Source organism: Pelophylax lessonae (assembly GCF_965119305.1).
Source record: "Pelophylax lessonae genome assembly, chromosome: 8".
Classification (NCBI taxonomy): domain Eukaryota; kingdom Metazoa; phylum Chordata; class Amphibia; order Anura; family Ranidae; genus Pelophylax; species Pelophylax lessonae.
The window spans coordinates 2,886,584-2,905,029 of record NC_138775.1 but is presented as its reverse complement, the minus strand read 5'-3'; positions in this window follow the sequence as shown (position 1 = coordinate 2,905,029).

The following is an 18,446-nucleotide window of genomic DNA, read 5'->3' as shown; positions in this document are numbered from 1 at the left end:
TTGAAGTTGTCCAAGTACAATACCCTATGGGTTGTTATGGACATTGCCTGTGGTTGAAGTTGTCCAAGTACAATACCCTAAGGTTTGTTATGGACATTGCCTGTGGTTGAAGTTGTCCAACGACAATACCCTAAGGTTTGTTATGGACATTGCCTGTGGTTGAAGTTGTCCAACGACAATACCCTAAGGTTTGTTTTGGACATTGCCTGTGGTTGAAGTTGTCCAACGACAATACCCTAAGGTTTGCTATGGACAATGAGTTGGAGTTCTGACTTTTTCCAGACTACAAGAGATTGTAATCTTTGTGGTCAAAGAGTAGATCAGGACCTGACTTCATATGATACAAAACTGATGAATATCAGTTTACAATCATTTCCTTGGAAGCAGAGTTTCCATTATGTTTATTGATTTTAGTCATGATCCCATTTCTACGAGAAGTAAGCACCAATTAGGACACTATTTTTTTGTTCGAATGACCATTAGAAAAGCTTCATGTTCATGTTGTCTAGCAGTTAAGATCTAGGATATTGGATATTATATAAACCCTGAGTAAGGCTCCCGTTGCAGATGACTCACAAGGCCTTTTTTCGAGGTCAAAGGTTTCATATAAACATCGGCTTAACTAAGGCAAGGCTGCCATCCATTTTGTCATCCAATTCGATTGGAGAAGACAGTTAAGCTATGTTCCTCATCTCATATCTTGGTTGTAAACAATCAAAATCAATTAAAACCTCTAATATATTTATAAAATATACCCTTAAATTATGATTTTTGTTAAATATCCAAATCAGAGTTTTTAATATATATATATCTATATTATAGAGACTATATAAAAGGTTCTTATGGAAGATATAATGTACATTATGCATAGAAGATGGTTTGAAATTAGATATGCATCGGGGTTAATATAAAAATGATTGTATGTATGTAGGGTTTTTTTTTTTTTCCAGAGGTCCCAAATTATTGTCATCTGTTAAGCTCCACCCAATATGAAAAATGCAGAACTTTGTAACACCAGCCTTACTTGAAAGTAAGATATTTTTTTAAAATAAGCAGCCATTAGAATCACTAGGATCTGAGGGTTTCTCTGGTTTTCTCAGTTGTGATATGCTAAGTATGAAGCGTGGCCACACACAGGAGCAACAATTCACATTCTTTCACATGTGCCTGGCAGTTAGTGGCATAAGTACTTTTTTTTTTGTTTTATTTTGTTTTAGCAAAAAGTTGTAGCTTTTAAAATGCATATTTGGGTTCGGTTATACGGCCATTTTAGAATATTGTTGCGTGGAGTGCTTCTTTCACAGTAAACCTTCCAAAAAATAAGACCTGGAGAACTCAGGAGTGTTTAGCGGCAAATTCATTTTTGGTGGTTGCTTGGTGGTGGTGGGAGTGGTGAGAGTTTCAGCAGCACTTAGCGGTAGATCATATTCTGCCCGTTTTGGTAAGAGATAAGAATTCAGGGCGAGTTTCTTTAGGTTATTGTGAGAAAATATTTATATTATGGCAACAAGTAAAGTCAGTCAGTGAATTGCTAATATTACCAATACTTTAGCAATGCTAATCAATGTATCCTAATTCAGATGCTAAATTATTTTTCCAGTGGTCCCTTGCAGTGAGATGGAATGGAAGTGTCTGGGTGGGACCTCCTGTAGACTCCAGAGGGGGTAGACAAGGGGAGAGATGAGACATTTCCTTCTGACTAATCAGGGGAGCGCAGTTTGAGTCAGGTGGGCGGAGTTGAGAATTGCTCAGCAGCGAAATCCCTGGTTTAGGAAAACACCAGCAATCTGTGGTTAAAGTGGGGGTGGGAAGGGGGGGGGGCAGGCTGGCTTTCTCAAGTAATGACCCAGGTAGGTTAGTCATATTAAAAGATAGCAAACTAGGCTAGCCATATTCCCAAGCTGAATGGTCAAATTTGAATGTACTTTTACTTTTTTTGGAGTGTCTAGGGTTCATTTTAGACCCGTGAATGAACCCTAAAAATAGGTACATTATATGGGCACAAGTATGTGGATTCCCCTCCAAATGATGGAGTTCAGATGTCCCCAGTGAAGAGTCCTGATAATCCTCCATCATACAAAGACATTGTAGACAATTGTGCTCTTCCAATCTTGTGGTAACAGTTTGGTAAAGACCCTTTTCTGTTCCAGCGTGATTGTGCTCCCCCTGTTTACAAAGTCAGCTCCGTGAAGACCTGGTGTGATCAGTTTGGAAATATCCAGAGAGATAGAGACCGCACTCAAGGGTATAAGATGAAAATCAATCAAACTCCTTTATTCTCCATGAATACAGCAGACAGACAGTACAGTGCACGAACAGACGTGTCGGGTTAAATCAGTTTGGACCAGCTCCATAAAGACACGGATTGACCATTTTGGACCAGCTCCATAAAGACTTAGTTTGGACAAGCTACATCAAGACAGTTTGACCAGTTTAGACCAGTTCCATAAAGACATGGATTGACCAATTTGGACTAGCTCCATAAAGACAGTTTGACCAGTTTGGACCAGTTCCATAAAGACATGGATTGACCAATTTGGACCAGCTCCATAAAGACACGAATTGACCAGTTTAGACCAGCTCCATAAAGACACGGTTTGATCAGTTTGATTCAGCTCCATAAAGACATAGTTTGACCATTTTGGACAAGCTACATCAAGACAGTTTGACCAGTTTGGACCAGCTCCATAAAGACACGGATTGACCAGTTTAGACCAGCTCCATAAAGACATGGTTTGACCAGTTTGGACCAGCTCCATAAAGACACGGTTTGACCAGTTTGGTCCAGCTCCATAAAGACATGGTTTGACCAGTTTGATCCAGCTCCATAAAGACATGGTTTGACCAGTTTGGACCAGTTCCATAAAGACACGGTTTGACCAGTTTGGACCAGTTCCATAAAGACACGGTTTGACCAGTTTGGACCAGTTCCATAAAGACATGGTTTGATCAGTTTGGTGTGGAGGAACTCCAGTGTCCTGCACAAAGCCCTGACCTCATTCCTACTGATCACCTTTGGAATGCACATTGTGAACCAGTTCTATTTTTGTGAGCCTGGTCTTCCCATCAAACATCAGCACCTGACCTAGTTTTGAAATAGGATGTCCAGTATGCTCATGTAGGTATGAGGATCAAATGTTCACAAACTCTTGGCCATATATTTTGCAAGCTGGACTTGGAGTCCATGACATTTGGCCAGTCGGTTCCCTGGTGTGGCTTTTTGAATTCGGGCACTCCATGATTAATTACAACAGTAAATGTAAATACAATATAATGCAAGTTTTACATAAGGCTGACCTCACACCTTCGACACCAGAATTACCACCACTGAGACCACTGGCCAAAACACTGCTGATTAGCAAGAGAATAGTGATAAAGCAACATCTTGCCAGTTCAGACAGTAAGGGCGCAGTGCCATAGGAGTGAGAAAGGCTCCTTTTAGCAATCCTGCTACTGGCCAGTTGTCGGCAACGATAGTGTGACATGGCTCTCAGGCCAATGACATTGAGGAGCACCTGTCTAAATGCTGGAAAATGTACTCTTGATGTTTTTACAAATGTGAGGACTCCATGGTCTTGCCACATGTGACAGAACCCTAGAGATCTTTATCTTCGTTTTTTTAAGTGCCGTCCACGCCGCCAGCAGATTAGCCTGTAGCAAAAACATTTGCAAATGTTACATTGTCACCAATATGCTTCCATTGTAAAATGCATCCACCTGACATCAAAAGTAGAGATTACATACATGGGCATGTAGACCTGTGTTGCTTTTCCAATTGCATATTCTGTTTTTTTAAGGATGTTGAGCTCAGTTTTTTAAATACTTACGCTTTTATGGGAACTTCTACCACATTGTTTCAAATTCAATCTTTGTTTATGATTAACAGCTGTTGAAAAAAAAAAACGCAAAATTCTAAAAATGCTTTACAGGGAGGTTCTGAACCTGCAATTCTCAAACAGAGTTCCATGGAACCCTAGGGTTCCTCCAGAGGTTGCTAGGGGTTCCATGAGCAATTGCGGTCTGACCTCCTGTCTGATAGTGCCTGGATAGTTCCTAGGTCAACATCCCTTGGCAGAGTCAGTGGCGGGGGGGGGGGGGGGGGGCACTAACCATTTTTTTTTAGCCATCCGTAGGTGTGCCATTCTTCTTACAAACCACCAGAGGTCCTTCTCCACTGACCACTGGTGTAAGGGAGTCTGTCCGTGTTTCTGTTCTGGACATTATTCTAGACATGTTATTATTGTTTTATTTTATTTTTATTATTAGTGTTAATTATTTTGTAATTATAACTGAAAATTTTATTTTTTATTTGGATCATTTATATAATGATCCACCATGGGTGTCAAACACTCTAGGTCTGCCATAATCTTTATTCTATATTTCCTACTATATATTATGAATTACTGATATTGATAACCTTCATTGCGCTGTAGATATAATTTTGGGGGTTTTCTAGGACCTAAAAATTTTTTCAAGGGTTTATCTGGGGTAAAAAGGTTGAGAAAGATTGTTCTAAACCAGGGTTTCTCAACCAGCATTCTGTGGAACCCTAGGGTTCCTCCTAAGGTTGTTAGGGGTTCCTCCTGAGGTTGTTAGGGGTTCCTCCTGAGGTTTTTAGGGGTTCCTCCTGAGGTTGTTAGGGGTTCCTCCTGAGGTTGTTAGGGGTTCCTCCTAAGGTTGTTAGGGGTTCCTCCTGAGGTTTTTAGGGGTTCCTCCTGAGGTTGTTAGGGGTTCCTTGAACAATGGGCAATTTCTGCCTCTCCGATAAGTTCCCAATGACACCATTGTTCCTTTTAGCTATCTGTAAGGTGGGGGGGGGGGGGTAATTCTTCCCAATGATGAGAAGAGTAAGGAGCATTCTTCCCACTGACTGTCACACTAATGTGTCATGAGTTGTAGATTTTACATTTTTAGTAGGGGTTCCCCGAGACCAGAAATTTATTTCAGGGGTTCCTCTGTGTAGAAAAGGTTGAGAAAGGCTGCTCTAAACCAGGGATCCTCAAACTACGGCCCTCCAGCTGTTGCGGAACTACACATTCCATAAGGCATTTTAACCACTTGCCGACCGCCGCACGACTATTTACGGCGGCAGTCAGCCCCTCCTGGGCAAAGTGACGTGTATATATATATATATATATATATATATATATATACGTCACTCGCCCGCGAGCCAATAGGGGGCGAACGCGCGCCGCCGGAGGCGCACTCCCGCCCCCGCTCGTTCTCGGACACTCCAGCGCAAGTGACTGGCGGCTCGGATGTCCGCCGGTCACTCGTGATCGTCCGCTACAGAGGGAGAAAGGCAGGCGGCTGATGTAAACAAAGCCGTCTGTCATTCTCCCTTGAGTAACTGCAGAGATCATACGATCCTGCTATGTAGGATCGTATGTCTCTGTGGTTACATGAAAAGCCAAGCCCCTTTACAGTAAGAAACACGCCCCTTTACAGTAAGAAACACGCCCCTAGGGACACATTTAACCCCTGCCTCTCCAATACAATTATCCCCTTCCCTGCCAGTGTCATTTTTAGTGCCGGTTCACACTAGGGCGACCTGTGAGGCGACCTGGTCGCCTCACAGGTCGCCGCAGGTCGCCTCCCATAGGGAAGCTGCGGACCCGTTCTAATAGGAGCGACACAAGTCGCTCCGACCTAGAAAAAGGGTCCGGAGCTTCTTTGGGGCGACCCGGAGGCGACCGCCATAGACTTCAATGTTATGAAGTCCGTGGCGGCCGCACCGAGGTTGTGGCGCGCTGCTCGCACCGCGACCTCGGAGGTCGCGGTGCGAAGTAGCGTCGCTGCAGTGTGAACCGGCGCTTACAGTAACAGTGCATATGTATAGCACTGATTACTGCAGTAATGTCACTGGTACCCCCAAAAGTGTCAAAAAAGTCAGTCAAGGGTCCGATATGTCTGCCGCAATGTCGCAGTCCCACAAAAAAAATCACAGATCGCCGCCATTACTCGTTAAAAAAAACCCACCAAAAATGACAGAAATCTTTCCCTTAGTAAATGCAATAACTTTTGCGCAAACCAATCAAAATACGCTTATTGCAATTTTTTTTTACCAAACATATGTAGCAGAAAACAAATTGGCCTAAAATGTTAAAAAATTTTGATTTTTACATTTTTTGGGGGGGAATTTCATATAAAAAAATGTGAAAAATATTGTTATTTTTGCAAAATTGTCGCTCTTTTTTTGTTTATAGCGCAAAAAATAAAAATCGCACAGGTGATCAAATACCACCAAAAGAAAGCTCTGTTTTTGGGGAAAAAAAGGACGCCAAATTTCATTTGGGTACAGTGTCGCACGTCCGCGCAATTGTCCGTTAAATTCATGCAGTACCGAATCGCAAAATACCCCCTGGTCAGGAAGGGGGTAAAATCTTCCGGGGCTTAAGTGGTTAAAACTCTGACATTCACAGACATGGCTAGGCATGATGGGAATTGTAGTTCCTGAACAGCTGGAGGGCCATAGTTTGAAGATCCTTGCTCTAAACCATGTGGGGGTCATCAATATTTGTATTTTTTCATGAATGTGATGAAAAGTACTCTTGTAGATCAGTGTTGCTGCTGAGACCCCCATGTACGCAGCTCGCAATGAGGATTCTAGGACATGAAAAGTAGATTTCAGGGACTTGTATTTAGATGAACTGACATTTTAAATGGGGGAACCTATTAAGCACAGCTATGGAAGTTATAAAATATGTTAAAATTGAAACTGATAGGTTTTTGACTTAGATGTGTGGGAATGCTGGACCTATGGGAATGGGAATTCAATTTTAAGGAGGTCAACCTGTGGTGGAAGTATGGTGGACTTGGTTTGGGTCCTGGGCTGCCACCCCTCTGATCGGGATGAGAAAATCTCCCATCAGACAGCTCAGTTCCTGCATGTGTGGTTAGGAGGTCCTGGTACAAGAAGGTCATCTCCCTTGCAAGCTACTTTAACATCTATTGATGAAGAACATCAGATACAGCCAAGAGTTTTTGAAGTAAAGGTCCTTCTTCAGGGTTTTAACACAATTTGTGTTCAGATCAGTGCAAAGTTCACTAGAAAGCCGAGATTAAGGTTCCGATAGAGCTTGGATCAGATTTCTGGATTAGGGATATTTTCCTGCCCAATGACTACTTTAGCCATAGGCAACATTTTGTCGACGCGTAAACTCAATTTGCTCATTGAGTTGTTGGTTGTATTGGATTGTTGAGTTTGGGGTATTTTTGTTGATTTCATTGAAGTCTCCTATGAATTTAAAGCTCTCTGCACCTTTAAAAAAAAACCTTTAAAATGACCTCAGTTTTCTGCTTCTTCTTTAATTACAACATATCTTTGCTGTCATGGTAAAATCTGGGTATATTCTGCCTGCGACCAAGGGTAAAAATTCGATATTTTTGTGTCTTCTTGAAATTCTAGGGGAATTCTAGGGGAATCGTCTCTAAACTGCAGCCCAGGGGCCAGATGTGGCTCTTTGTTTGCATTTATGCCGCACTTGGAGCCCTATTCCCTATTACTGGCATTAACAGTGGGATATAATTCTCCCCACTCACGGAAACAACGGGCCACTATTCTGTCCACTGTCACCAATGATGGGGCACTATTCCTCCCGCTGACACCAATGATGGGCCACTATTCTGTCCACTGTCACCAATGATGGGGCACTATTCCTCCCGCTGACACCAATGATGGGGCACTATTCCTCACACTGACACCAATGATGTGGCACTATTCCTCCCACTGACACCAATGATGGGGCACTATTTCTCCCAATGATGGGGCACTATTCCTCACACTGACACCAATGATGTGGCACTATTTCTCCCAATGATGGGGCACTATTTCTCCCGCTGACACCAATGATGGAGCACGATTCCTCCCACTGACACCAATGATGGGGCACTATTCCTCCCACTGACACCAATGGTGGAGCACTATTTTCCCCTCTGATACCAATGATGGGCACTATTCCTCCCACTGATACCAATGATGGGGCACTATTCCTCCCCACTGACACCAATGATGGGGCAGTATTCCTCCCACTGACACGAATGATGGGGCACTATTCCTCCCTCTGATACCAATGATGGGACACTATTTCCCCCCACTGACACCAATGATGGGACACTATTCCTCCCACTGACACCAATGATGGGGCACTATTCCTCCCTCTGATACCAATGATGGGGCACTATTCCCCCCACTGACACCAATGATGGGACACTATTCCTCCCACTGACACCAATGATAGGGCACTATTTCCCAAATACCAATAATAGGTCATTGTTCACTCCCACCGATGCCAAGACATTTTCTACTCCCACTAGTCCCTCTAAAGTCTAAAGGACAATAAACTGGCTCTTTGTTTGGAAAGTTTGGAGACCCCTGTTCTAGGGGTTACAGTTATGATGACCTCAAGTGATTGCTCTCCATGTGTACCTTTCACCCTCTGTTTCTATAAGCACCAGTTTTGTAGACCAGGATTCAGGTCACAGTGGATTGATAGAACTGCTGCCATCTTGGTTGATGGGAGAATTATGGAGGATGTATCGCCCAACTGTCCCTCATTTAGAACTAAATTCTTCTGTTTTTGAACCACCATAGGTGTCTATTACACCAAGCACTTTTGTTCCGACCTCTAAGGACCCACACCTCAGAGATTTGAAGCTTCACCAGAATCACTTCACTACTTCACGCCTGGATTCATATTATATTTAGCAGTTCACACGTGAAGTCATTTGAAGATTGTTGCTCAAAAGTACATGAGCTTCTAGAAGAGGGTTCACTTCAGCCCTAGCTATGTACCTGGCTGGCCATAGAGATGGCCAAGGACCAGAACACCCCTGTGGTCTAAGAAACCAGAAGCGACCAGTATTTTGACACTTCGGCGAATGTAAACAGGCTGTTCCCTGTGAAAGTATCAGATCCCACCCATCTCGGTTTGAACTGATGCTTTGAAGGGCAGAGGAGAGATCTGGGGTATAATGGACCCCAGATCGCTCAGTAAAGAGTACCTGTCATTGCCCATGCTATCACAACAGATGTTCATCCTTTGTAATAGCAATAAAGTTAATATAAAAAATCTAAACAGTGTAAAAAAATGTAAATAAAATAAAGCATTAAATAACATTGAAAGCATTCACCCCTCCCCCCCCCCCCCGTGCTCATGCACAAAGGTGAACTCTAATGTGTAAGTCTTGCCCACATATGTAAATAGTGTTCCCCCACCCATGTCAGGTATTGCAGCAAATGTTATAGTGAGAGGAATAATTCCAGTACCGTACCAGACTTTCTGTGTAACTCCTAACTAGTAACCTGTAGAGAAAGGGTGTCAAACTCAATTTCATTGCGGGCCGCATCAGCATTATCGTCGCCCTCAAAGGGCCGATTATACCTGTTAGATTAGATGTCCAGAGCACCCCACGCCCCCCCTTACATGAGATGTCAAGAGCCCCCCCACCATCAAAAAAATTTAACACCCACTATTTTATTCTCTAGGGCCTCTGCTAAAAAATGTATAATGCTTGTGGGTTCTAAGTAATTTTCTAGAAAAACAAAATACTGAATTTTACATGTAGTAGAATAATGTCAGCATTGGCTTGGGGGTCAAGTAGGTATATAAACTTCTTTTGGGAATTGCACTTTTTGGCTCCAATAGACTGCAACAGGAGCTCCCTGAAAAACATGTCATGATTGTTTTCCTATCTAGTATCTAGCTTTCCATTGGCTAAACATAATTTTTTAAAAATTGCCTAAGTTGGAGACCTGGGCCGAATCTAGCCTGTCTGATCTGGGGGTGCAAAGTATCCGAACACTTTCATTTCATTCTTGTGGCTATGTGCACCATGGTGGTTGGGTTGGCCTTCGGAGCCTTGGTATAGGGTCTGCCTTGCTGATGCCACTGGTCTGATGGGAGGGGTGGCAAGATCAAAATCTGGGGGGCACACACCCCCTTAGGATCCCCCTTGATCTGGCTCTGCTGTAGATGTGCAAAATCGGGGGGGGGGGCACAGGCCACCCATCCCCCCCTTGATCCAGCTCTGCTGCAGACATGCAAAATCTGAGGGGCACATCCCACCCCCGCACCCTTCTTGATCCGGCTCTGCTGGAGATGTGCAAAATCTAGGGGGTACAGCCCAATACAGCAAACCTCTTGATCTGGTTCTGTTGCAGACATGTGCAAAATCTGGAGGGGCACAGCCCATCCCAGCACCCCCTTGATCTGGCTCTGATGCAGCAAGATCTGGGGGGCACAGCCCACCACAGCACCCCTCTTGATCCAGCTCTGCTGCAGACATATGAAAGATCTGGGGGGCACAGCCCACCACAGCACCCCCCTTGATCCGGCTCTGGGGGAGACATGTGAAATCTGGGGGCGCAGCCCACTCCAGCACCCCTCTTGACCTGGCTCTGCGGGAGACAAGCAAAATCTGGGGGCACAGCCTACCCCAGCACCCCCTTGATCTGACTCTGCTGCAGACATGTGTGAAATCTGGGGGGCACAGCCCACCACAGCACCCCCCTTGATCCGGCTCTGCGGGAGACATGCAAAATCTGGGGGCACAGCCTACCCCAGCACCCCCTTGATCTGACTCTGCTGCAGACATGTGTGAAATCTGGGGGGCACAGCCCACCACAGCACCCCCCTTGATCCGGCTCTGCGGGAGACATGCAAAATCTGGGGGGGGGGGCACATCCCCCCTCAGCATCCCCTTGATCTGGCTCTGCCGCAAACATATGAAAGATATGGGGGGCACAGCCCACCACAGCACCCCCTTGATCCGGCTCTGGGGGAGACATGTGAAATCTGGGGGCGCAGCCCACTCCAGCACCCCTCTTGACCTGGCTCTGCAGGAGACATGCAAAATCTGGGGGGGGGGGCATAGCCCCCTCTCAGCATCCCCTTGATCTGGCTCTGCCGCAAACATATGAAAGATATGGGGGGCACAGCACCCCCTTGATCCAGCTCTGGGGAGACATGCTAAATCTGGGGGCGCAGCCCACTCCGACACCCCTCTTGATCTGGCTTTGCGGGAGACAAGCAAAATCTGGGGGCACAGCCCACCCCAGCACCCCCTTGATCTGACTCTGCTGCAGACATGTGTAAAATCTGAGGGGCACAGCTCACCACAGCATCCTTTTTGATCCGGCTCTGCTGCAGTTGTTTAAAATCTGGGGGGGCACAGCCCACCCTCAGCATCTCCTTGATCTGGCTCTGCCGCAGACATATCAAAGATATGGGGGGCACAGCCCACCACAGCACCACATAGGCTGCTAAATTAGGGGTGTGTCTTATGCTTATCTACTTTGTGCTGTAAGGAGCACCTCTATCCCATTTCAGAAAGTTGGGAGGTGTACATTTTATCCACGCCGCCCCCCTAGCTAAAACCCAGAGGTGTCAGCCCTAAATTCATATTCTCCTGTTAACAATTTAAGCCACACCCTCATATTTTGCAGCTTTGAAAACTTGAGTTTTTATCACAAAATTTGGAGGCTGACCATCAGGTCAGATCAGAAAGCAGAACTCTCACCTAAAACGCAGAAGCCGGGGAAGGACCATTGCTGAAATGTTACTAAATATAACACAGAGATCATGAGGTCTTTTATATTTGATACATATGTAGCCATTTAACATGTTGCAGGTACTGGGGTATTCTTGTCTAAGCAGCCCACAAAGGGGATCTCGGCAGCACAATGCTGCTCATTTAAAGCCCAGCTTTAAATGTGTGAATCGCGTCATTAACTGTGCACCATGGGAGGGGTGTGTGAATCGTGGCATTCGCCGTGCACCATGGGAGGGGGTGTGTGAATCGCGTCATTCGCCGCGCACCATGGGAGGGGGTGTGTGAATCGCGTCATTCGCCGCGCACCATGGGAGGGGGTGTGTGAATCGTGGCATTCGCCGTGCACCATGGGAGGGGTGTGTGAATCACGTCATTTGCCGTGCACCATGGGAGGGGGTGTGTGAATCGTGGCATTCGCCGTGCACCATGGGAGGGGGTGTGTGAATCGCGTCATTCACCGTGAACCATGGGAGGGGGTTGTGTGAATCGCAACATTCGCCGTGCACCATGGGAGGGGGTGTGTTAATCGCGACATTCACCGTGCACCATGGGAGGGGGTGTGTGAATCGCGTCATTCACTGTGCACCATGGGAGGGGGGTGTGTGAATCGTGGCATTCGCCGTGCACCATGGGAGAGGTGTGTGAATCTTGTCATTCGCCGTGCCCAATGGGAGGGGGTGTGTGAATCGTGGCATTCACCGTGCACCATGGGAGGGGTGTGTGAATAGTGTCATTCGCCGCGCACCATGGGAGGGGTGTGTGAATCGCCTAATTCGCCGTGCCCAATTGGAGGGGGTGTGTGAATCGTGGCATTCGCCGTGCACCATGGGAGGGGGTGTGTGAATCGCGTCATTCGCCGCGCACCATGGGAGGGGTGTGTGAATCGCGGCATTCGCCGTGCCCAATGGGAGGGGGTGTGTGAATCGTGGCATTCGCTGTGCACCATGGGAGGGGGTGTGTGAATCGTGGCTTTCACCTTGCACCATGGGAGGGGTGTGTGAATCGTGGCATTCGCCATGCACCATGGGAGGGGATGTGTGAATCGCGTCATTCGCCGCACAGAATTCGATATTTTGCCGGCTAAAACATATTACAGTTGTGTGTTTAGCTGGGGTTCAGCTTTAACATTTCCCCCCAGCTTGCCTGCTGTAGAAGAGTAGCCATTGGTAGGTCTCCAGCATCAGACACCCTTGTGCCTATCAATCAATCAATCAATCAATCAGGATGTTTGGCAGCACAGCTCATACAGGAGAAAGGCACAGAATGTTGCAGTGCATTCTGGGAGCTGCTGTTTTTTTTTCTGGATCAGACTTCACACAGAAACACAAAGTACCCAAAATTCTGATTCCTGCCCGCGTGCGTCTGGCAGTTAGCGGCAGATGAAAGCCATAAACTGAGTCTTTCTTTCAATCTCTTGTATTTTTTATGATCTGATATGGAGGGGGTGGGGGGGAGGGGCTGTTTTAGATACAACTTGTGATTGTGGAGTTTTTCCTTGTCTGGATACAGAGAGAGGAGCGTACTGAATGTGGAAACTGGGTGAGGTGATATTGTACGGGGGCGGGGTAAAGGTGGCCATACACCTATTGATTTCTGATTGATTTAGGAATGAGTGATCACAAACAAATGATTAGGTGAATGTAATGTATTGCTGCGGGCCGTTCCTGTATACCTGGTGGGCCGTAAGCCTCATGAGCCACCATGATACATGGATACACTATATCTGGCCCATGGGTACACATGGGCCAGATACAGTGGAAACTGGTTGACATTCGGCCCATGGGGCATCTGTCGAATGGGCATGCTGGAAAACTGATCGACATTCCCATCAGCACACTCGGCCAATGGCTGACCCTCTGGGTTGAATGAAATGGGCCAGCAGGAGTTGGTGGTAAGGGGTTCAACATGATTGGTACAAGATAAGATCTATAAAATATATAAATCCTATAAAAAGTAAAAATAATAATAAAAAAATAAATTGGGGCAGACTCCATGGACCACTTAGTCTTTTTTCTGCCATCACTGTATGGGGTCTAGATATATATATATATATATATATATATATATATATATATATATATATATATATATATATATATATATATATATATATATATAAAGAAAATCATAGCCATTCATCTGAGGAATCTGCATGTGCATTTCTTCTGCTCGAATTGGACAAATAGGAATTCTTTAGGCTATTTTCTCTTCTGAACAAATGTAATAAAATACTGCATTATGGCCACTAGATGGAGCTGAGGAGCTTTGCTAGAAGATACAATGCAACAATTCCAAGGAACACTGGAGATAAATGTAACCATTGGATACAATATAACAATTCTAGAGATCATTAGAGATAAATGTAACCATTGGATACAATGAAACAAGTCCTAGAGAACACTGGAAATAAATGTAACCATTGGATACAATATAACAATTCTAGAGAACGCTGGAAATAAATGTAACCATTGGATACAATGAAACAAGTCCTAGAGAACACTGGAAATAAATGTAACCATTGGATACAATATAACAATTCTAGAGAACACTGGAGATAAATGTAAACATTGGATACAATGTAACAGTCCTAGAGAACACTGGAGATAAATGTAAACATTGGATACAATGAGGTTGATTTACTAAAACTGAAGAGAGTAAAATCTGGTGTATCTGTGCATACTAGTAAATCAGCTTCTAACTTCAGCTTGTTCAGTTAGGTTTCGACAAAGATATCTGGAAGCTGATTGGTTCCTATGCAGAGCTGCACCAAATTTTGCTCTCTCAAGTTTTAGTAAATCAACCCCAAATGTAACAATTCTGGAGAACACTGGAGAACACTGGAGATAAATGTAACCATTGGATACAATGTTACAATTCTAGAGAACATTAGAGATAAATGTAACCTTTGGATACAATGTAACAATTCTAGAGAACACTGGAGATAAATGTAACTATTGGATACAATGTAACAATTCTAGAGAACATTAGAGATAAATGTGACCATTGGATACAATGTGACAATTCTAAAGAATTTGAGTGGGAAGTAGCAAATAAGGAAACAATTGGTAACATTTATTTGTTAATTTCCTCCAGCGCTCTCTAGAATTGTTACAGAGTATCAAAAGGTTACATTTATCTTCAGTGTTCTTTAGAATTGCTGGATTGTATCCTTTGTTACAACAATGTATATATTTCCCACGCTCCTCGGCTCCATCTAGTGACCAAAATGCATTATTTTACCATTGGCGATAATAAAAGAACATTCATTTTTGCCCGATTTGCACAGAATATTACACACGCAGTGATTGGATGAATGGCTTTGCACATTTTTTTATAAACAGATCCTATATTTTTATTTTTCACTCTCAATTAGTAATTAAAATATCGAACAGTTCAATAGACATCGTATCAGCTGAAAATCCGATCTATCAGAAATTATCTGTTCAAAACCATCTTTTAATCAATGTGTATCAATGATCACTTGTCTGACACATGCACCGATTTTCCTTTGATCGATCAGAAATGTTCAATAAAGTTTCGCCACAGCCAATCATCTTGCTAGCGCCAAAGTTGAAGACTCACTAAATCGATCCATTGGAGGGTCTGTAGTTTATGATTTATATTGAATTCATTTTGGTCGCATTGATTGATCGTATTGATACGTGTATGGCCAGCTTGGGGCGGTGGAGCCCCGATCGGCGGAGGGAGAGAGTGCGGGGAATTCTGCGCTCATTCATGAACTCATTAAAGGCACTTTATTTTTTTACCTCTGATCTCCGGACATTTCTGTCTCCACATAAAATCTGCTTCTTTGTGATTCTGTTTACAAATCTCCAGTATGCAACTTTTTTCTTAAAGGTTCTCTGTACAGAAACATGTCTGCCATGCGGTTCATTAAAATTCTGTTCCTAAGGATCCGTGTCACACAGCGATGGCTGATTTATTGATATTCACTTTTATATTTAGCATGTCTGCCGGAGGTGGGTTCAGTTCACTGTTTATACCGTGTTTCCCCGAAAATAAGACCTTCTAATAGTTTTGCCTCTCGCTGAAATATAAGTCATTCCCCCAAAAATAAGACATCCCCAATAATAAGGCCCCCCCCCCAAGCTTACCGGTACTGTAACTCTGGACCGTAGCGGTGGGCGCCGCCGCGCAGCTCACTGTAGGCCGCAGCACAGCCGGAACAAACAGGACAATCAGAGAGCCCACGCTGCCGTCTGATGCTCGCTCTGCCTTGACAGTGAGTCACACGGGGCACAGCGTGTGGACAGTCGGGCACTGAGCACTGGTGACTGAGGTAGGAAATTAAGGTGTGGGGGGGGATGACTGGCACAGGGGTGGGGGATCACTTACTATAAATGACACAGGAGGATCAGAGGGGGCATCCAAAAGGAGGAAAACAAAAAATAAGACATCCCCTGAAAATAAGACCTAGCGCATCTTTGGGAGCAAAAATTAATATAAGACACTGCCTAATTTTCGGGGAAACAGGGTAGATACTTCACTATATACTGAATGACAACTCAGCTGTATCCTATACTACTGACATTGTACAGAGCATGTCATTCCAACAGCTGCCTGCAGGTGTCACTGTTTCCACTTTTGTTTTTTGTTTTTCTTTTTTTAGGATTTGTTTTGATTTTGTATTGTTTTTGTTTTGCTTTATACTTTTTTATATACAAAGATCAGAATACAGCTTTTTATCTGTATTATTTTATATACAGAGATCAGTATACAGCTTTTTATCTGTATTATTTTATATACAGAGATCAGTATACAGCTTTTTATCTGTATTATTTTATATACAGAGATCAGTATACAGCTTTTTATCTGTATTATTTTATATACAGAGATCAGTATACAGCTTTTTATCTGTATTATTTTATATACAGAGATCAGTATACAGCTTTTTATCTGTATTATTTTATATACAGAGATCAGTATACAGCATTTTATCTGTATTATTTTATATACAGAGATCAGTATACAGCATTTTATCTGTATTATTTTATATACAGAGATCAGAATACAGCTTTTTATCTGTATTATTTTATATACAGAGATCAGTATATAGCCTTTTATCTGTATTATTTTATATATAGAGATCAGTATACAGCATATGCAGTATACTCACAAACAGCATCAGCAATCAAGCACATAGGTATCCACAGTGTCCTGATGACCTGGTCAAATGTAGAAGTCCCTAATGCTAATGCAAGAAGACCCTCAAAAATTACTGACGTGTTTCGAGGGGAGAATTCCCTCTTCCTCAGAGCCCATGGACCCCTCGAAACACATCAAAAATGGCTGGCTAATTTTTAGAGGGTAAGCCCCTCTTCCTTAGAGCCCAGGCCCCCCTGCCAATGCAAGCAGGCCCTCAAAAATGCTGACACCTTTCAAGGGGGGAATCCCCTCTTACTCAGAGTCCAGCCCCCCCCCCCCCCCCCATGCAAGAAGACCCTCAAAAATGTCTGACACATTTCGAAGGGGGGGGAATCACCTCTTCCCTAGAGCCCATGGCTCCCTCGAAACACATCAAAAATGGTTGGCACATTAAGAGGGGGGAATCCCCTCTTCCTCAGAGACCACCCCCCCCCCCCCCCCAATGGAAGAAGAACCTAAAAAATGCTGACACCTTTCAAAAGGGGAATCCCCTCTTCCTAAGAGCCCATGCCCTCCCCCCTCCCAATGCAAGAAGACCCTCAAAAATGTCTGACACTTTCTGAGTGGGGAATCCCCTTCTTCCTCAGAGCCCAGTGCCCCCTCAAAACACGTCAGACATTTTTGAGGGTCTTCTTGCTTTTAGGACTTATCCAGTTGACCAGGTCTGATGTGCTTGATTGCTGATGCTGTTTATGATTATACGTCTGTTTTATCATTATAATATATGGTAATGCACAAGGCTGGTGCGCCCCCTGTTTTTGTTTTCTAGTGTGACTTCTGGGCTTCCTCAGCCTTCAAGGGGCAGCAAAGTTTTGCCAACATTGAAGTAGCTCAGGGATCAGTGGTTCATCATTGCCAGTGCATTTCTCTTGAGTGCAGGAGATTTTTCTTTTCAGTAGTGCAGATGATGGTGACTGACCTACTGACACCGTCCTCTGCCCTACCGATGCCGTCCTCTGCCCTACTGACACCGTCCTCTGCCACCATCTTCTGCCCTACTGACACTGTTTTCTGCAACAGTCCTCTGCCCTACTGATGCCGTCCGCTGCCCTACTGACACCAACCTCTGCCCTACTGACACCAACCTCTGCCCTACTGACACCGTCCTCCTCCACCGTCCTCTGCCCTACTGACGCCGTCCACTGTCCTACTGACGCCGTCCGCTGTCCTACTGACGCCGTCCACTGCTCAATTGACGACTTCCTCTGCCCTACTGACATCATCCCATTTTCCGGAACGTTCTGGATTCCAGGGGTGCCGCGTGGCGGGAGGCTCTGGAAGGGGGACCTCTGATTTGAGGATTTGTTACATTTCTCTGTTACTAATCTGTTTCATCTGCCTGGAGCTTCGCCTCAGACAGCACGGTCCACGACCTCCAAGAATATTCCTTGGAAGGCCTCTGATGACACAGGGGAGTCTGCGCGGGGGGAGGGGAGCACACCGATCATTGTACGTGTGATCCCAGCCAGGAGCCCCCCCACAGTCATTGTACAATGTGTGATCCCAGCCAGGATCCCCCCCCCCCCCCACAGTCATTGCTGGCACTCCGCTTAGCAGCTGGAAGAGCTGGAAGATCGCACTGCGATACAAACATCTCTGGTGCCGTTATATAAAACCAAGAATAGGAAAGGGGACACAACAGGGAGGACTGCGGAGGAAAGATTTGATTTTTGGATGGGGGGGGGCGGCCCCGGGCACTGTGGTATCATGTGAGCTGGGGGGGAGCT